This window comes from Gorilla gorilla, chromosome 1, assembly GCF_029281585.2.
Source record: "Gorilla gorilla gorilla isolate KB3781 chromosome 1, NHGRI_mGorGor1-v2.1_pri, whole genome shotgun sequence".
Classification (NCBI taxonomy): domain Eukaryota; kingdom Metazoa; phylum Chordata; class Mammalia; order Primates; family Hominidae; genus Gorilla; species Gorilla gorilla.
This window is the reverse complement of record NC_073224.2, coordinates 135223349-135244765: the sequence shown is the minus strand read 5'-3', so window position 1 is coordinate 135244765 and position 21417 is coordinate 135223349. Positions and strand designations below refer to the sequence as shown.

At 35.2% G+C, this 21417-nt stretch overlaps 1 long non-coding RNA gene across 1 annotated transcript in view; it reads left to right on the top strand.

Moving 5' to 3' along the window:
- LOC129529861 (uncharacterized) overlaps positions 1–21117 on the top strand; it is a 49080-nt gene extending 27963 nt beyond the window's left edge. Inside the window, exons 2-4 of the long non-coding RNA XR_008675384.2 lie at positions 13209–13405; positions 17772–17880; positions 18473–21117. This is a non-coding gene — a long non-coding RNA (uncharacterized lncRNA). The remainder of the gene's footprint in view (positions 1–13208; positions 13406–17771; positions 17881–18472) is intronic.
- The last annotated feature ends 300 nt before the right edge of the window (positions 21118–21417 follow it).

Sequence of the window (21417 nt, the reverse complement as noted above, 5' to 3'; positions counted from 1 at the left end):
ATTGAATAAAGGGAGTAAAACGTGGCCAATGGCTTTTCCCTGTTTCCTTCTCAGCAGGGGCACCTTAGGCTTGCTGGATTCCTCAGCTAAAGAAAAGAGATTCATGTTAAACATTGTCTCCATCTACTACTCTACTTCTCCTTGGCCTTCAGAACTGGTGTGCTAATAATCCCAGGGCTAGTAGCCCTGGGGGATTATATTACCTCCTAAGATTTTCCTTTTGTAAATCATTATGTCCGTCCCATAAAAATTTCCCAATATGGGCAGTCCATGTAGTAGAAAGATCTGTTCTTTTTTTATTAACATTTCTAAGTTATAGTCATTTTCTTTTGTAGATAGTGTTGTGCATATTTAAGGTGTTCAACATGATTTTTTACAAATTATATGCAGATAGTAAAAGGGTTACTATAGTAAAGCAAATTAATGTATGCATTATCTCAAATAGTTACCCATTTTATGTTTTTTTGTGTGTGTGGAAACAACAGATTTCCACAAAATCTACTCATATAGCAGGAATCTTATATACATTACAATTTTATTACTTAGACTCCTTGTATTGTACCTTAGATCTCTAATCTTGTTCATCCTACATATCTGCTACTTTTTATCCTCTGACCGACACTTCCCCGTTTGCTCCAGTCCCACCCCAATCCTGCCCAGGTAGCCACTGTTCTTTTCTCTATGTTTGTATATTTGATTTATGTTTCAGATTCCACGTATAAGTGAGAGATCATGAAATATTTTTCTTTTTGCACCTGGCTTATTTCACTTAGCATAGTGCCCTCCAGTTTCATTCATTTTATGGCAAATGGCAATATGTCACTTTTTTAGGGCGGGCAGCTCTGTTCATTATGATTATTCAAGTACTTAGGCTTATTATTTTTATTTATTTATTTATTTTACAGAGTCTCACTCTGTCACCCAGGCTGGAGTGCAATGGCAACATCTCAGCTCACTGCAACCTCCGCCTCCCGGGTTCAAGCAATTCTCTTGCCTCAGCTTCGAGAGTAGCTGGGACTGCAGATACGTGCCACCACACACGGCTAGTTTTTGCATTTTTTTTTTTTTTTTTTTTTTTTTTAGCAGAGACAGAGTTTCATCATGTTGGCCAGGCTGCTCTTGAACTCCTGACCTCAAGTGATCCACCCACCTCGGCCTCCCAAAGTGCTGGGGTTACAGACATGAGCCACCATACCCGGCCAAAGTGCTTAGGTTTATATTTTTATTTCCTGCTTGTTATTCCTTAAGCCTTATATTCATCTGCATGTACAATGCCATGTCTGTCTAGTCTACTTTCCTGCCACCTCAATGAAAGGAGCAAAATTTCATGGAAGCTTGCCTAATGTCTTAAGACTCAGGCTAAAATGCGCATATCACTTCCACTCACATTATCTTAATAAAAAAAGAGCAGCCTTATGGGCATGTGACCTGTGCAGTGCCAAAGGAACCTACACTTAGAAGGGCCCCATGCTGGAATTAATGCTCTTCTGTCACTTTTTTGAAATTCTTAAATTTTTGGACTCTTTTTGCATGCTCTTGGGAAAATTGAGCATGCATGTGAGCAGAGGAGATAAACATAATATGTGTGTCTACTGTTTCTTGCTGCACCATTCACAGATAAATTGTGCAACAGTCCACGAGCACACAATAACAATGGACCCTGGGCGGATGGGAGTTCAACAAGACTCAGGGCAAGAGCAAGGTTAACATGTAGGTCTGAGACTGAGTAACTGGGAGCACTAAGCCCTGAGAAACTTTTCTGTTGAAGCAGAACTTTCTTGATATGCAGAATGAAGGCGATGGTGTTTCAAGAAACAGGAACAACAAGCAAGTCTACCTTATCCTTTCTTACCAGTTTTACTTCCTTGTATTCACTTACACTGAAGATGAAAGGAAGGGGAAGTAAAAAAGCAACCTATAGTTTCTTTTCATTTCAGTCCTTTTTTACTCATCAGTAAGCCAAAAATAGAGAGCATTGAGAGTATGCATGTTTATCAAGAAGTGAAAGAAAAGGCAGTTGAGTTGATTTTGTGAAGTGTTTCCACTGTTCTGATAATAATGAAATACATATGTATAGACTATGAAACATGAATTTTGTAATTTCTGTTATTCTTCATAAGCATTAAATGCCCTAATACTTACGTTGAAAGCTGGAGTTGAACAAAATGAATGTAAACAGAAAAATTAATATTAATAATTAAAATTGTTATGGCTGAGTATAGTGGCTCATGCCTGTAAACCCAGCATCTTGGGAGGCCAAGGTGAGAGGATTGCTTGAGACCAGGAATTGGAGACCAGCCTGGGCAACAAGGTAAGACCCTGTTTCTACAAATATAATAACAAAATAGCCAGGCATGGTGTCATGTGCCTGTGGTCCCAGCTATTTGGGAGGTTGAGGCAGGAGAATTGCTTGAGCCCAGGATGTCCAGGATGCAGTGAGCTGTGTTTGTGCCACTGCACTCCAGCTTTGGTGACAGAGTGAGGCCCTGTCACAAGACATAATAATAATCTTGTTTATTTTTTTCTTAAAAAGACACTAATTAGCAAATACAAATATGTGATAAGTTGAGAGGAAGAAACAGATAAATGAAAGCCTTATAAATTATTAACATTACCTTTAATGGAGCTTTTTTTTTTTCCTGCTTCTTCAACACATCCTTTTCTCCATTCCCAACTCTACGTATTTTCATATTACACGGAGACTCACAAATGTGGAGCTATCCCCAAAGGAGAACATAGTCATATTATTAAAGAATGCAATGAACCCTAGGAAGATAGAGTATTTGGACATGCTTGTGCTCCAGAAAAAAACAGTACATGAGATTTTAGTTAAGAAATAGTGGTTACTTCTTGAGCAGGTCATAAAATGAGTTTGGTAAATTCATTCTAGAAAGCTACAAGTTATGAATCTCTGTAAGAGTCCTTTTTACTTTTTTCTGAAAATTTAGAATATTAAAATTTAATATGTGGAAAGATTTGGTAACAAGCAGTTTTTAGAATGTTTATCACAGTACTGTCAAACTAATGTATCCTACTTCCTCTTCCATGAGATGAGGAAAGGAAACAGCCTGTTGCAAACCGCAGGCAAGTGGTGTGCGTGGGGCATAACTGGATTTCCATACTTTTTATGCCGTTAACATAGTCTTGTGTATAGGATGTAAAATGAAGAATCTCAGTAGCTGCAACTTTTCACCTAAGTACTAAACACTGTTTCCTAATCCACATTCACATACTCCGTTTAGGCAAGTACAAAAGTCATCCTAAATCAAGTGCCATGTTTTCCTTCTTTTATATATGTTTTCTTAAAAAAAAAGAGTTTTCACATATACAAAAACACCAAAAAAATTCACTGGGTATTCACTATCAGGGTACTATTTTCTTGCTGTGTCAGTTTTTAAACAGTCAGTCTCAACCGAAAAAAAAGTAAAATGTAAAAAACCAAAAAAACTAAAGAAATGGGTGTTTCATATAAGTATTCATATATACACATGTGTATTAGGTACAAACATTTCATATATTTTAAAATAATGCAGTTTTATCTTTATATTGTAGTATGATTTAAATTATTATTTTAGTCTGATATTATGATAGATTCCAATTCCCATAGCTTTGACATTTGTGCTCTTTGCAAACCTCTGCTCAGTGTTTTTATTAACTCAATTTAATGGAGCCTTTTTTATGGTGACCTTAAGAATTTAATAACTCTTCAATGCAAGGACAATACCACCTGCAGGCTCCACTGGGATTAAACTGTGGCCGTTCAATATGTCTGATGGAACACATTAAAGGAAAGAAGGGGGAGAGGGAGAAGCAGCTACACAAATCAGTCACTTCCCTCTAAGCAGCAAGTACTGCTACTGCTTACGACGGTCAATCACAGGCACGTGTAGAAAATGTCTGTGATTGCTAAGGTAATTGGCAGCTCACTTGCAGCTCCTTAATAATATTAATCTGACTTTGATCGTGTCAGATATCCTAGCCATCTTCAATTCCAAAGTGCCTCTGCTCCTGACAGACATTCTACATATCTTACAGATACGATCAATATGTTATTAGTCAACATCCTGACACTAGCCCATGAATTAATCCCTTTCTGTCAACCTAGCCGTTTCTAGTCTTTTGTAACCTCATTCCCTCAGTATGGATGGGACCTGGCTTAATCCAATTAAGATAAAATTAACTTTTTTTCCCCCGTGGTACTCTCCATCTATGTTAATTCAAATCTCTGAGGACAGCTGCTCCAAGAAAATAATTTTATGCTTGACCTTTTATGTGCAAGATTAAAGTGGTATAGATATATGCTTGGGAAGTCAATGAACTGTCTCTCTATTTTCACCATCCTTTAACTTTCCAGTAGTGCTGGAAAAAGTTCAACTGAACACAGAGGATTGCTAAATGGCAGTGATATATTTATCTGGGTTGCAAAAAAAAAAAAAAAAAAAACTCAGTTTAGCTTTGTGTTTAGTAAATATGGTACCTTTGTCTTGTTGAAAGGTAAATTAATAATATGTGGTGACAGTACTATGACAGTATTTAGTTTTGACGAGCAAAGAATGCTTTAACAGTCTATAATATGCAAAGAGAATCACTGATACTCCTGGTACTTATGTGATACAATGACATTACCTGCTATGAAAAAACACTGATTGGAAAGATTATTTTTCTTTGAGTCAAGGCATTAAAAGTAGGGTTTCTCTGTTATTTGACCAAGACAAAGATTATATTAGGATAATATACAAGCTTCATTCCTGAGAACCTAGCATGCACGGCTTTGAGGTTCAGTGGCTATCAGGTTTTTAAGATTGTAGATCAAGTAATCTCCAGGCCAGCATTTGAAAAGAGTTTGCCTCCTAGGCAAAATTGTTTTCATTTTCTATCCCTTCCTCCCTCTTCTAACCCGCCCCTTAACTGCCTTTGGTCTACTTAACTGCCTTTGGTCTCTAACTTCCTTTAAGACATTTAGAAAAATCATGCTTTTCTTCTCTAAATCAAACCCATTCTGTGGAGAAGATAAATGACAAGTCATTTCCACATCGGTGTGAATTAAAAATATATGTATATTGTCTCCTCACAGTGTTATGAGAATAAAAGTCTTTGACCCTACAACAGAAGTGAAATATTGGTAAGAAAGCCGTGGAAATATTTTTACTTGAGCAGACTCCCCTATATGTGCTTTTTAATTTTTTTTTCAATTGATTGTTGTTAGGAACAAAAATAAGAAGCAAAGATTCTAAGAATAGGAAGCCGGAAAAAGGATCAGCTAAGACTAACAAAATACATTATTTTAAATTTGTTAGCTACACAATCTCAACATGTGTATAACCTATGTTTATTAGGAAATGTTTTGTTAAGGTAGCTAACATTAAATACTCACCATCTAGACTTCGGTAATAGAACAATGATGTATCTGTGAAATTCTCTGAACTCCTTCTAGTTGCAAATTTCCCCAACTTAGATATACTGTGTATTTCAATACATCACATGTTTTAGTTGTCTTAGCTTTTTAACTAAATTTGATAGATCTGATAAATTAATATTTTGATTGACCAATACAGTTATTGATATCTTTACTAACTTATATTTTGCATTTCAACAATTCCATCCGGATCTTTTTTTCTGGGGGGTGGTAGAGGCACTAAAATTCATTCTTTACAAGCTTTTGTATCTAGTGGCAGCAATCTTTTTTCAATTTTTGCTTATCTGAACTGTTAAAAATTTAACCTCGTTTCTGAAAGACAGCTTTGCTGGCATACAAGTCTATATCAGAGTCATTTTGTCACAGCCTATCAAATATATTTTTATGATTTTATTTGGCCTCCATTATCACACTAAAAAGTTAGGCTATCAGTGTCCTTTCTTCCCTTCTTAGATAATCAACGGTTTGTCTTTTTAGAAAATATCTTGTCGTTGGCCACCTACATTTTCCATAATATACATTTGCTTTTATTTAATCTGTTTGGAATTCATTAGGATGTCCAAATATGAGAAAATTCCTCATCTATCCTGGAATATTATTTTTCCCTTGAAATCTTCTCCCCCATATGAAGGTGTATTTTCACTCTCCCAATTCCCTTGATTATTTTTTTCTATCTCCTTTTTTTAGACACTTTTATATTTTTTAATCCACAATATGGTGTGCCATTTTATTTTTCATTGTTTTATTTTTAAAATAGTAGCTATGTTTTGTTTCTTTAAACAAAATTTGACAGACATATTTACTTTGCATCTGTGTCTGACATATTTTATGTTTGCTGCTGCTTTTCTGCTGGCCAAATGTTTGTTATTCTTTGTATCTTTATGTGCTTTGTGATTTTAGAGCTCATGAACTGTAGAATTTATATTTTGATTGTTGTATTCAATAATGATTCTTGTATTTAATCTAATTCATTTCACCTAATTTAGACCATGAATTCACATGAGAGTCCTGAAATTAGGAGTCCTCAACAAAGACCTTTCCCTTTCGGTCAAACACCCAGGTTGAGATAAACTTTTTTCTTTTTGGCTGTGTTTTTTTTCTTTTTTTTTTGTATGTCAAGTTCTATTTCATCTTTACAATGGGAATATAGCATTTGGAATTTCATGTAAAAACATATTTTTTTCCCATTAGATTCCTTGCCAACTTTGTGGAGCCCAAGACTTTACTACCTTCCACCTCTTCAATTCCATAGGACCCTCAAAAAGTTGTGATTTGTGTTAAGTGTAGGATTAATCTCAGCTAATATATTGCAACCCTGTGCTTACATCCAGATTGCCTGGAGCTTTCTGGGAAACTTAGCCAAGCCTGAATACATTGTACTAACTAATGATTAGTGTAGTCCTGTGCTAGGATTTGAGACAGACTGGGAGGCAACTTGACATCAGTTTATCAGCATTGTTTATAAAATATGAACAGGCTGATAGTTTGCACTGGATTGCTGTTTTGTTCTCTTGGCGTCTGCTATTGAGCACATTAATGCACACTGGTTGGGGTTTTCTTCTGATGAGACAGTTTCCCCTGAGACTTAGGTTCCTCCCACTTTGTGGTGATTAATGATCTGAAGACCAAGTGTGTTTGAGTTGTGCAACTAAGGACAGACCCTAGGGGCTGTGTCTATAAGTCTTGGACCTCTGTGATGTTTGCCTTTGACTTTTCTTCTCTGCTGAACCATATATTTTACCTTTATTAAAGCCTTATGTGTGTATACCCTATGGAGTATCGGAAGCCCTTTCAATTATGTGACCCTAAGTAATTGCTGCACAAGCATTTGGCAGATACCCTCAGGGCAAAAGCCACCTTCAAAACATACTTGCCTCCCGTTCACCTTCCAAGTTTCCTACTTTCTTTGTTTTTAACCATTTAGAATTTCTTATTTCCTTGCCATATCGGCTTTTCTTCTAAAAACTTTAAAAATATTTTATTGAGCAGTTCTAGATGCTTTCAGTGGGTAGGTCATTTATGAGGTGTAATATGTCACACTGTCTGGGATGAAAGTCAATGAACAGTAATGTAGAGAGACAAGGAAACTAACTAAATGACCCCGCTTGTATTATCTTATCAGAGTATTAGGACTATTTTTACCAAAACAAATTGACAAATGCTGCTCTTCTTGCATAACAGTACTACTATCACTACCACACACATATATACATAACACACACCCCTACTTTGCACTATTGTGTATATGATTTACGTATAGAATAAATAAATAATTCTTAAATGTTGAGGACATTCAGGATTCACTAACTTTCCAAATATTATTCTTCTCTTTGTTGCTGTTGCCACATAGTTTATCATTTCAATATGTTTTACTTTGGCCTTAGATTCTGTAGCATACAAAATGGCAAATAGTCATAAAAGAGATTAAGCCTTATGCATAATTTTCATCCTAAAGTAAATGAATAAATGCCACTTTTTTTTTAACAAATAACGGGTTATAATAGGAAAGAAAAAATGACGAGTGCATTGGTAAGCTGGAAGAAGTCTTATGGGAAAAGAAGGCCATGCCAATTCAGATAGGAGTGAAATAAGAATCCAGGGTACCACAGACAAAATAGGTCACATGTGTTAGTTCTGGTTCAATATGCCCTGATAACCTGTGAAAACAAGTCTCATAGTTCCATCTGACATGTTTCATTGGCCAGACTGTGTCTATTTGGCAAAGATGAAGCATTAGGTATCTCCTTGCCTATGTACATCCTACCTGCTTGGCTTCTTTTTAATTGGAACCTGCCCCTTGTTCAAGTGGTAGGTGGCAGAGCCTCAGTGTATGCTCTGCAGCTGAGCATCTCTGATGAGCCAGCCTCCTTCAAAGACTCTGAGCTTCATTTCTGAGCTTAGGAGATTTTAGTTGGTTTCATTTGTGGAAAACCTATAAGTAAACCTTTCACCTGAAAAAAGATGAAAGACAATTTCACATAGAGAAATCATCCAGGGACTCAAACAAGGAGACAGCTGGAGAGAGACTATTTAAAAATTTGTTCTGTTAGCTCTGATAACTTAAAGCAAGGGTAAAAACTTCTGTGCAGAGCTCAGAGAAGGTGAAAGAAAGCACACAGTCTGGCAACTTCTTTTCTTTGGTCTTGCTCCCTTCTAGTTAGATAAAGCGGCCATTTTCTTTCTTAAGAAACATATTGCTTTGAACTAAAAGAATAATAATAATCTTTCAAGAACTGAATTAAAACCGAAAACGTTCTGGTAATAAAGAGATACGTGAGAACCAAATTCATTCAGGGACCGAGTTATTCTTCGGAAAGTGGTTTATGTGGTGGGAATCATATTCCCTCCCAAGAGGCGGAGGTTGCCAAGATCATGCCACTGCGCTCCAGCCAGAGCGAGACCCATAAAACAAAAAGAACATTAAAAATCTGTTCTTAAAAACCTATTTCTTCAGTGGAAAAGGGTATTTAATTTAATCTGTGAGAAATTCAGAAGAGCTTCTGAAAATCTAAGGAAAGCAAAGACATATTCTGATTCCACGTATATTAAAAGTATTTGCTACTTAGATTAAGGAACACAGGAGAAATAATCTTCAAAGTGCAACTTGGAAAAGAACATGGTGACTAGACTAGACTGTATAGGTTAAATTATACAATAATAAAGACTTAAAAGGTTGGCAGTACTTGTTTCTTTTTATAGGGTTTTGAATTTATATTGATCAAGAAAATATTTGTAATTTAAAAGTCTATCGATTAATTAAGTGATAATACACAAATATTTTAGTCTATTACCTATTACATATAAACATCTATTAAAATATTGTTATTTTTATCATTACTGTTTTCAGTACAAGTATTATTGCTATTTTTAGCACAAGAAATTACTATTTTAAGTGTAAGTATTTGAAAATCTAGTTCCATTTTACTTTTTGAAACAAAACATATAGGAAATCAAAGTAATAAGAAATAAGATATATAGTACTGGCCACTGATATAATGCTGACTTTTTTTTACAGCCTTCTATAGGTCCATGTGAAATAAACATAAAGCTCTCATTCATAAAATAAGGATTGGACACTTTTTATAATTTTATTGTTTGTTAAACTATGAGGAAATTTCCAAGATATTCTGTTTTCAGTGTCATTCTTGATGTTAAAAATAAATCTGTCAATAAAGAGTGTTCCCTCCTTTGTATGTGTATATTGCATTACCATTCTTACTGTGAGTTACTGAGAAAGCCATAGGCATATTTCTGGGAAATGTTATAATGCATATTACACATTATTTTGCCTGCACAAAATACAAAACTGATTCAAATTAGAAGTAAAGAGGGCCGGGCGCAGGTGGCTCAGGCTTGTAATCCCAGCACTTTGGGAGGCCGAGGCGAGCAGATCACGAGGTTAGAAGATCGAGACCATCCTAGCTAACATGGTGAAACCCCGTCTCTACTAAAAATACAAAAAAATTAGCCAGGCGTAGTGGCAGGTGCCTGTAGTCCCAGCTACTCGGGAGGCTGAGGCAGGAGAATGGCATGAACCCGGGAGATGGAGCTTGCAGTGAGCCGAGACACCACTGCACTCCAGCCTGGGCGACAGAGCAAGACTCTGTCTTAAAAAAAAAAAAAAACACAAAAAACAAAAACCACTAAGAATGTGAAACATATGTTTATGTTATATATATAAATACCATAATCCTCCAAAAATAATCAATTTGAAAAATTTTATATTTAGCATTAAGAAAGAATCAGCTATAGAGCAAGATATAATAGAATTAATCATTTCATTTAGGTTGTAACACTTATTCAAATTATATTAAAATGTTGACTTCAAAATTTTAAAGGCTTACTTCCTAAACATTCACCCTGCTAAACTAAAATACTATTTCGGTTCTACTATGGCTTACTAATGATTAAACTATAACTTTTGTTGTAGACACTCTTGTAAATGATTAGCATGTCATGATTCAACCTGAAAATTTTGCTTTGAGCTTGTCACATTTTTCAATAATTCAATTTCCTTCAGTGTATGTGCACTTGTTTCTATTCCTGTCATACCAAGAGGAGCATATATACTAGAAGTTAGATAGCAGCTCAGCACTTTGCCAAAGAGGGCATGGGAATCTTTTGCAAGTGCCATGTCTCATCTCATTTTGGTTGCATCACCAAGTCATTCTGAGGATCTAGAGAAGCATGTTGTACAATCATCCAGGTCATAAGGTGATCTACATCTCTCATTCTATATGTAACGTGTAAAATTCCTTTTGTAGCATTGGAGTGTGGTAAATTTAACAGGGCAATGAGCTTGAACCTAAAGCCTTGGATAAAAGTTCCCAGGATTATGCTTGATGTTTGTGCAGCTTGGGAAAGTCCCCATAGATTTTAATCTATTGTGACATAAGAACACATACCAAGTCTTTTGTGAGAATTACATGATATGACTACCTGTAAACACTGATGGATAATAATTGTATACATATGCAATATAAAAATACCATCAATAGGAAACTTCTCCAGGCACAGTGGTACAAACTTGTAAGCCCAGAACTTTGGGGGACTAAGGCAGGAAGATGGCTTGATGTCAGGAGTTCAACACCAGCCTGGGAAACATAGTGAGACCACCATCTCTACAATTTTTTTTAAATTAGCCAAGCTAGTGGCACGTGACCATAGTCTTAGCTACTTGGGAAGCTGAGGTTGGGCGGTTCACTTGAGCCCAGGAGTTTGAGGCTGCAGTGAGCTGTAATGGTTTTGTTTATACATGGCATACATTTTTTGTTGTTGTTTATACACGGTGTAAATTTTTTTTTGTTTATAGATGGCATAAATGAAGACATTCTCAGTTAAAATTAAATACTAATAAATTAAAAATAAATCTCAAAGTATCATCTTCAATGTCATCAAACTTTACTCCTTTTACTCATAGAAATTTATTATCCATTCTACTTGAACTTGTAATACATTCACAGAACCATCACAAAAACACAAGCATATATATACTTGATATTTATTGTCTTTATTTTACATAAGCTGTGTGTGTGCATATGTATCTGTGTATAGCTATACATACTATATATATACACACATATATATAGATATATTTATCTCTAGATACTTTAGAGAAATTATTTTACATGAGCTGTGTATGTGCATATATGTGTATATCTATACATACTATATATACACACATATATAGATATATTTATCTCTCTAAATATATATACTTGCTTTTGAATGCCAAATGCTAAACCTATTGTTGATGTTAAAATTGTAGAATATGAGAACAAAATAAGTCTACAGATAAGATATTATCAGGAACATCCTCTCACCCTTTGGTTGTATGCAATTCCCAGGGAGATAGTTATTAGGATAATTTTAAAAAGTCAATATATGTCAATTATGCAATAAATTTTTCCATCTCTTTCTCTTAAGTTAGGCTTGTTCCAGGATGTTACTTAATGTTAATAGTTTGATTGATGCTATATTACTTGCCAAGTTCTTTTAAAACACACCACAAGTCCAAGAGAGCTTTAAAATGAGTGGCCACGGACGGGCATGGTGGCTCATGCCTGTAGTCCCAGCACTTTGGGAGGCTGAGGTCGACAGATCACTAGGTCAGGATATCTAGACCATCCTGGCCAACATGGTGAAACCATGTCTCTACTAAAAATACAAAAATTAGCTGGGCCTGGTGGTGGGTACCTGTAATCCCAGCTACTCAGGAGGCTGAGGTAGGAGAATCTCTTGAACCCAGGAGGCAGAGGTTGCAGTGAGCCAAGATTGTGCCACTACACTCCAGCCTGGTGACAGAGAGAGACTCTGTCTCAAAAAAAAAAAAATAATAATGCCCACAGCAAAAATATCTTCTAAAATTTATGAACAACAAATTGCTCCAGAAATGTTACATTTTTATTATTGGCCAACCCACTTTTAGCCGAGAATATCTGGTGATGACAAATATTCTACCACTCAGACAATCATTTTTCCATGGCATTCTGAGAGTCTTAAATAGTTTAAATATTTAGGATGCTCAACTTGACTCAAAGTCTGGGTCTTTGTTCTACTGCCTAGATACCACGGTTACTAATTTCTTTCTTTTACCCATTCCATTCTACTTGAAACCATTACTCTAATTAGATTATTATCTTAAAAATAACCCTTGTAGATGATAGAGATTTGGGCAATCAAATATCAGCTTCTTCCTAGAATAAATAGTAATGCCCAATGCATTACTTAGGATTCTCTGTGTGTAAATTAACACACAGCACAATTGATATCAACTTAAATAATAAGGGACATTTATTGGTTTGCATTATTAGATAGTCCAGACACAAAATAGGTTTCAGGGTTGTGTTTATTCACTGACTCACTGATGAGCTGGTACTTTCTTTCCTGTCAGCTCTGCCTTCCATGGTTTCAAGTCCCTCAAGGGAAAATGGCCAGAGAAATTCACTCTGCACAGCACACTATTCAGAGGGATGGAGAAGGCTGGCATCCATCAATTATTGGAAAAGAAAAAACATGCTTTCTAGAAATTCCTAATGCACTTTTCTCTTTTTCTAATTATGTCTGTTTGGAGTAACATGCCTTTTCTTGAACAATTTCAATTGGACAAAGGGATACATAATAGTTAATTTAGATTTGATATCCTAGATGATTCAGGTTGCAGAGAAAATGGAATTTGGATTTCCAATGTAGACATTTTCATTCTGATGTCAAACTTAAAAGAATATGAGAATTAAGGCATTTTCATGCATGTATATTCTCAAATATTTTTCTATCAAACTCCTCCCTCCAGGAAGCCTCAAGGGAGTATGAACTTCCCAGATGAGAGTGTAACCCAAGAAAGAGAAGACATGAGATCTAGAAAACAGATGAGCCAGAGCCTCAGAAAGATGCTGTAAATCTCAGAATGATGATGAGGAAGATTTTTGGATAACAGTGTTCGAGATACATAAAACACTGTATTAGTCTGTTTTCATGCTTCTGATAAAGGTATACCCGAGACTGGGTAATTTATAAAGAAAAAGAGGTTTAAAGGACTCACAGTTCCACCTGGCTGGGGAGGCCTCACAATCATGGCAGAAGGTGAGGGAAGAACAAAGGCACATTTTACATGGCAGCAGGCAAAGAGAATGAAAGCCAAGCAAAAGGGGAAATTTGCATAAAACCATCAGATCTCATGAGACTTATTCACTACCACAAGAACAGTATGGGAAAGACCTGCCCCCCATGATTCAGTTACCTCCTACCAGGTCTCTCCCACAACACATGGGAATTAAGGTAACTACAATTCAAGATGAAATTTGGGTGGGGACACAGCCAAACCATATCAAACACCTATTTTAAAAAATCAGGAACTATGTAATAGAAAAAAATTGGCAAAACATATAAACTGGCACATTACAGATGAAGAAATATTAATATTCAGTTAACATGAAATGACATTCAAGTTCACTTGTTACTAGAAAATGATTTTAATGGTATGTACTCTAATTTTAACTATTGCACTTGCTGTAATTGTGCAGTTTTGTTGAGCTAAATAAGTTCTAAATTTATATCTTCACTTAACAGTTAATTCTTATATTTTCATTGGGTAATTTAGTATAAGTTCTCTATATCATGAATGATTATCTTGATATAGTAATCTGCATTATTTTAATCTGATTTTCCCCAGCACATGATAAAAAAAAATCTCACGTAACTATGTGTGACATTTGCTTAATATATCGTTTTTACAAAAGTGAATTTTAGGCCATCACAACTGTGAATATGCACTTAAAATACCGTCTCATATTTTACAATGTTTCCTGTGGTGTAAGCTGAAATTTGGGGTTGGCAAACCTATCATTAAAAGAGCACACTTATGTTTTCTTTACAAATTCACATGATGTCAATTAAAACTGCCAAGTAGAGCATATCTTGTTGCTTAGAGGAATATTAATTTTTCCTTTTTAAATAGTCTTATTACAAACTGAATACAGAGTATCTACAAATAATACAGAAACTATTTGTAGTGTATGCCTAGAATGTGAAGACTAAAAATATGAGAGCTCACTTACCCACCAGCCACGCTACAAAGTAAAACATAATCCTTGAAGCCCCATGCATGCTCCTTTCCTGACCCTATCTATCTCTGTCAAACCTCAGAAAACTGCTCTATAGAACTTTAAATATTATTCACTTATGGATGAAAATCCCAGCTCACCACTTCCCAGGTCATTGATTTTCAGCAAGATTCTTGCTCTTTCTCTATTTCATATCAGAATAGAATTTTTATGAGAAAGACATTAAATAATATATAAATTGTGTTTATATATAGACAGTCCATTGCATACTACAAGCTCCACACATGCTAGCTAGTAATACTGGCAGTATTAGTAATGGTATTAGAATTATACTACAAAGAGAAAAAATAGAATTAGTCATGTATTTTCCTTCCCTGGGATATTTCAGAAATACATCTTGATTTATTGATTCGATGTTTCAAGTCTATTTATTTTTTGTTTTGTCTTTGTTGGAGTCCACATTATCTACAAGAGTTCCGCTGACTTCACAAAGTCTTGAGACTTAGAGCAGCTTGTTTCTTCACAATCTGTAGAAGATTAAGAAAGGAATTAAGATTTTTAATTCATATGTAAAAGTCAGAATGCACACACCCAGAAAATAAGTATTCAGAGAATGTAGACATTTGACACTTCACGTTTACTGGGAGGTAGGGATGGACAGAACCATAATAGAAGGTCCAGAAAGAGCAAAGTTAGCAATAGGAAGAGACACAAATAGTTAAAAAAAAAATACACATCCTGATAAATGTGTATACTGATAAATTTTGTTACATTGCAAGGAGAGCAAACTTGATAAGAAAAATTTTCATGTGTTCAGCTGCTAGGAATGCCAGGACCATACCACTGTGATCAATGGTAGAAGGAGAGGATTTGGAAATTGACTGGATATGGAGAAGCTACTGACCCAGCTGAGTGCTGGCTCTTTGGAGATATGCTGAAGTCCAAACTTTGTGTAAAAGGGCATTAAAAATTCGATGTATTTAGCTTAGATTTCAGTTTAGAGAGAGGACATTCTGATATTGGATGACACTTGAAGTCTGTGTGAAACACCATAATGTATACAATTATTTCAGAACAGATCTAATATCAACAGTGAAAACACATCAGACATAGGGTCTAGGTTTTACTGTATGTATTTAACCAAATTCATTTACCCATTAATTCACTTAAATACCATTAAAGCCTAGTATTTTCTAAAATTTTCTAGTGCATCAGGAATACAGCTGTGGACAAGAATGGCTAGAATTGAGATCATGTATAACAAGGGCTATCATTAAAGACTGATGATTAAAAAAGTAATTGCAATGTAGTTTTGATTCGCCCAACCATTTAGAAGTGCACAACAGAGTGCCTAACATCAGATCATTCAGGTTTTAAATTGCTGAATAGGAACCCAAGGCAGAATCTCATTCTTATAAAAACAAGGAGTTAGTTTTAGAGTAGATTTAGGTAAGTGGACACTAAGATATTCAGAGCTCTTTTCAAGTGCACAGACATCAGATCTATAGAATTAGACCACAAATTTCACTGGAAATCTAATAACCTCATTGCTTTGCTTATGTCAGTCAAGACTTCATTGAGGTTAGCCTCAATGAGGATATCCTCATTGAGGATAACTACTAGTAATTAAAATGGGTAGAACTAGTAAAAGATGGGCTTAGCATAACCATAGGTGCCAGGGATGCATCAACTAAATTTCGTATTTTAGAAGGGTCGCGTATAGAAATCAGGCCCTCTAGTAGTAACGTGCTGTCAGGCTCTCAATTTATAACGTTGATCTAAATTCACAGTTAATTCTAATTTGCAGGCGTTGTAGCAAGAAAAAGTCAGAAGGGGGCAGCAAAGAGCTATCTGGGCCAGAGAAGATCCAATTTGAAAAGTAGCCAAAGAAGATTACCTTGTGTTAAATTACACAGAAAATGCTCTTCCAAAAGGGTGTCAAACCCATCAGAGTCATGGACCCAGATTACCTTTGACCTACTAGATGTTATTTTGCTCTGGTTTTCTTCCTATCTCTCTGAGTATGTCTTAGTTTTCTTGCCTGTTTCTCTTTTCTCTATGTAACAATTATATATTTGTTTTCCAGGATTCTGGTCTTCATCTACTTTATTCTTGCTTTCCATACCTGCTGTCTCTTTATTTTAATGTATATTCTCTCATCCACTTCCACAGTAATAATTACCATGAACATTCTGAGAGAGAGCCTCTGCTAGCACATGAGACAGCCTTGGTGAGAGTTAGGAAATCATGCCACCTTTTATTGTATGATTTCAAGTCACTACCCCTGTTTTTACTTAAATCTGCTTCTTTTTCTCCAGCCCCTAATAGACTTTAATAACCTCTTGGGTAAACCAATGACCGTCTTCAGTCTCATTTCTTTTCCCCTAGGCAAAGGCACAGACTTCAAACCAATAAAATAAACATGGTTTTATGTTAGAAATTCACAAATACCCATCACTAAACAGTCTTCCAAAACTAAGACTCTGTAATTACCTTCCAACCAGTCATGTACACTAGAATATGTGGCAGACATGTCAAAAACCAAACTCATTACCTTTCACCAAAAATATATGACTTCTATATTTGCTCTTTTGGTTAATCGTGATTCCTTGTACACCATCTGCCAAGGTTGGATGCTGTTACTAACCTCATTAATTTTAGTTCATAAATGACACCTCAACCTGGAAATGTGATAGCCTTATTGCTTTGTTCATGCCTCAAGACTTCAATGATACTAACCTTGGAGAGTGTAACCATTAGTAATTAAAAATAGATACAACCAAGAGTTTTTGCTAATGTTTTCCATAGACTAGGTTACACCTTCTCTCACAATTTGCTTGCCCATGATTTAGTCCTCGAATCACTGGCACCTGGTTTTCAGACTCACTCTTCCAAGGAAACTAACATTCTCTATGACATAGCCTTTCTTTACTAAGTCCAGTGAATCTTTCCGATATACTTTGTTTTTGCGGTATTTGAAACTACTCACCTCATCTTCCTCAGAATGTTCTCTTCTACCGCATTTAAAGTTCTCCATCCTCTTTTTTTCTCTCATGTCCTCTCTCTCTCGTGTGTGTGTGTGTGTGTGTGTGTGTGTGTGTGTGTGTGTGTGTTGTCAGCTTCCTCTGACTATAAGAAAATTCTGAAACAATGGTATTTAGGAGATTTCATTTCTCAATCTTCCTACTTCTGTCTCTGTGTCCTCTCTGACTACAAGTAAATAATGAAATATTGATATTTAGGAGAGTTCTGATGTCAATCTTCCTACTTCTCTCTCTTCCTCCTCTCTCTAGGTGCTGGGATCATTCTCACGATTTCACCTTCTATCTACAAGCTTAAGACTCCCCAAATTTATATCTATCTCTACATGTTTAATGGATGTCTTCACTTAAAAGTCATCAGGTACCTCAAATATGCTCAAGATGTAATGTAGCATCTTCTTCCCTAACCATGATATATTTCTCAAATTGGACACTCTGGTTACAGAATTATTCCCCTACTTTTACAAGCATGAATGATGAAGTCATTTAAAATTCCTTGCTTTACTCTCCTTCTTTCATTCCTCACAAAAAGTCCCATTCCCTTCATTTATCTCCAAAAGTAATGATACTCTTCTTCCCATCATCTCTATTGCTGTTAGGACTTACTGTATCTCCCTTAGATTACTACAATGAAACTTCAATAATCTGTTTTACCCTATTTTTATCTATTCTTCTCCAATCATCCACAATGTGCATCTAATCAATTAACTACCCATATATTTCTCTTTAATTATTCCACAGAATGTATGCAAAAATGTATAAAGTTCTTAAATTTTATTATTTGCACTCTTCAAAAAACTCTCAGAGCTCTCACCTCTCTGACTCTTATATGCTTCTCTCCAGCTGTATTAACAATAATTTTAATATAATACAAACATTTAGTAAGTATTTACTATATGCCAAATATCTCAGTTTTCTTAATTATCAGATTTTTCTCTTGTGTCTTTGTGAAGGCTACTCCTGCTTTCTGAAATACATTTGCATACTGTTTGCCAACTCCTGTCCTTGAAGTCAGATGCCAACACTCCCCAAAGGTTTGATGCTCTTTGTACTGATGTCCTTTGTACATACCCTTTGTATGTGGCATATTTCTATCTGAAAACCACTAAAATGTATTTATCAAGTGTTTACATATAATTGCAAAATAGAAGAAAACTCCAAGTTTAAATAGTCAATCTACCAATTTATTCTACCAAGGTATTATTGAAAACATGATAATATATCATTGACATTTGACGCACACATGTAGATAATTTAAGGACCCCTAAATATAATTGAGATCTAAGAGAAATTGATATTTGGTAAATTAGAGACCTAATTATTTTTATGGTTCTTTTAGCAATGCAGCGATACATTCAACATTTGATGTTATGATAAAATTAGATTTGTACTCATTCTGTATATTTGAGAAATTTATTGGTATCTTGTAATCAGGTATTATTGGAATCAGGATATCAGTCAGTTTTGTAGGTCTATAGTTGTCCTGATTACATATTTTCACTAAGCGTTTTTAAAATAAAGTAAATCCTAGCTTTAATCTCCACTTGGTTCTATTTTAAATATCAAGCTATATTTAGAATAATAAAGTCAATTCTCAGTCATATGTCTCAGATACTCATGCTAGGATGAAATTACACAGGCAGATTTCCCCAGCTTTGGAGAAAAGATAAATGGGACCCTGTTATCTTGAATTTGTTGCAGCATTATACCAGGCAATAGCCAAAGCTAAGGCCAGATTTTGTTAATTATGTAGATTTTGAGGCAAAGCTTTGCATACGGAAGGGTCTGTATTATTTTTCTATAGTTTAAAGCTTTAATACTATGCACTTCATTTTCTAGCATGCATAAGCTGCTCTGTAATAGAGTTTCAACAGTTTCATTTCTTTTTATGGAAAAGCAAGTTTCTGACTGTATCAGGACAAAGTACATCAACAGTCATCAAAAAGAGGAAAAGAAAACTTCTATTCCACCAATAATATTTAGTCTCTTGCTTAAATCCTGATTTTAGGTTCACACCTATTTACTGAATTCTGTCTGGCTATTTGTTTTTTACTGGATATTTCTCTGAGGGTTACTTGTCAGGTCTTTCTTCCTTGTTTTGGTTCAAATCCCCACCTTAACCTCTATATTTGCACCATTTTGTATCCAGTTTAGAAAGAGATATTTTACTTACAAATCAGAAACTAGAAAGAACTCACTCAGATCACACTTTCCTAAACTGTGAATAAATAAACTTTGTTCATAAAATTATTTAGGAATGTATCTGTAGTCACCTTGTAAGAGATAATATTGAAAATAAAAATTCACATTAATGGTAGGAGCTGATTGAATCCGTTCATTCCGACAGCAATGTGGGTCTTAAGAAGATATTTTTAAATTTCCTCCTCTTTAAAAAAGGAGATTTAAACCTTTCTGCAAAGGAGAAAGACTACATAATCTGTGAGAGTCCAAGAATTCAGGGTACATATACAGGGAAGCCAAGTAGAGCAAGTAGAGACATCAGTGATCATGTTCAACAGAAGAGGTGCCCTTTATATGAGCTTGTGCAGGTCAACACACTGAGATATTTAAAAATTTCAAGGAGCCAATCAGTGTTGGGGAAACTTAGAAGCAGGGTTACTTTGCTTCAGAACAGAATTTGATGGGCCCTTATTTTTAAGCTCCAAAACATGCCTTTCATTTTCCTAAAATAGTATATAATTTATGGATTGGCATGTGACAGGTTAAAGACTAAGAATGAATGGTAGAGGAGAGGCATGGAAATCATTTAATGAGCTCAATTAAGGACAGTTACCTGTGTTCGACAGAATATATGTTAGCCCGATAACTGGGTCAACAAAGATTTTGAGCATGAGGTTATGTAACATTTAATAATCAGGGTTCTGGTTTCATCTAGAACTAACCTACATAAACAGCAGCAAAGACAGATGGCTCATATTACTTTTTATGTGCCTTAAAACATTTTTACATGGTTTGTACTAAATTAAAAAAAATACTGCAGCATCCTCCTGAACATATAAATAAAACTTAGGAAATCAATACAAAAATCACTTTTACAGGTTGAACATCTCTAATATGAAATAAAAAATCTGAAATGCTCCAGTTGTTGAGTGCTGACACGAAACCACCAGTGGAAAATCTCACACCTGACCTTATGTGGCAGGTCACAGTCAAAACACAGTCAAAACTTTGTTCCATACACAAAATTATTTAAAATATTGTATAAAATTACCCTTAGGCTATGTGTATTACTTGTATATGAAACACGAGTGAGTTTTGTGTTTAGATTTGGGTTCCATCCACAAGATACCCCATATATGCAAATATTCCCAAATCTGAAAAAACCTGGAATCTGAAACATTTCTGGTCCTAAGCATTTTAGATAATGGATACTCAACCTGTACATAATCTTTCATGTAGATGAGAGATTGTTGAAACAAGTAGAAAGATTTTTAATCACCCAAATGCTAATAATAACAAATTTCCCCATGAAATCACTGAATCAAGCTCATTTGTGCACTTCTTTTATTTAAGTTGACACTTCTTTTATTTACTCATTAGTTCATTGATTCACTTATGTAATAAAAACATTCTAAGGATCACTTCTATAGCATTGTAGCAATTATTATATGTGTATTTTGGATTATTGAAAGGACTCATATGACTACACAGTGTATACTCAAGTGAAATGTTAATAACGACAATGTGTATAATAAAACAGGAGAAGGAAAACACAGACAAACATCATGGAGTTCCCAGACATTCAGGCAAAAATTTTCAACATATCTCATTCTCTTGAAAAATGCTACATCTCATGATCAGAAACCTTGAAGGTGTATCTTGGAGTCAGGGGAACTGAGGCAAAGCTTACTGAGAGTGCTTGTTTCTTTTTAATACC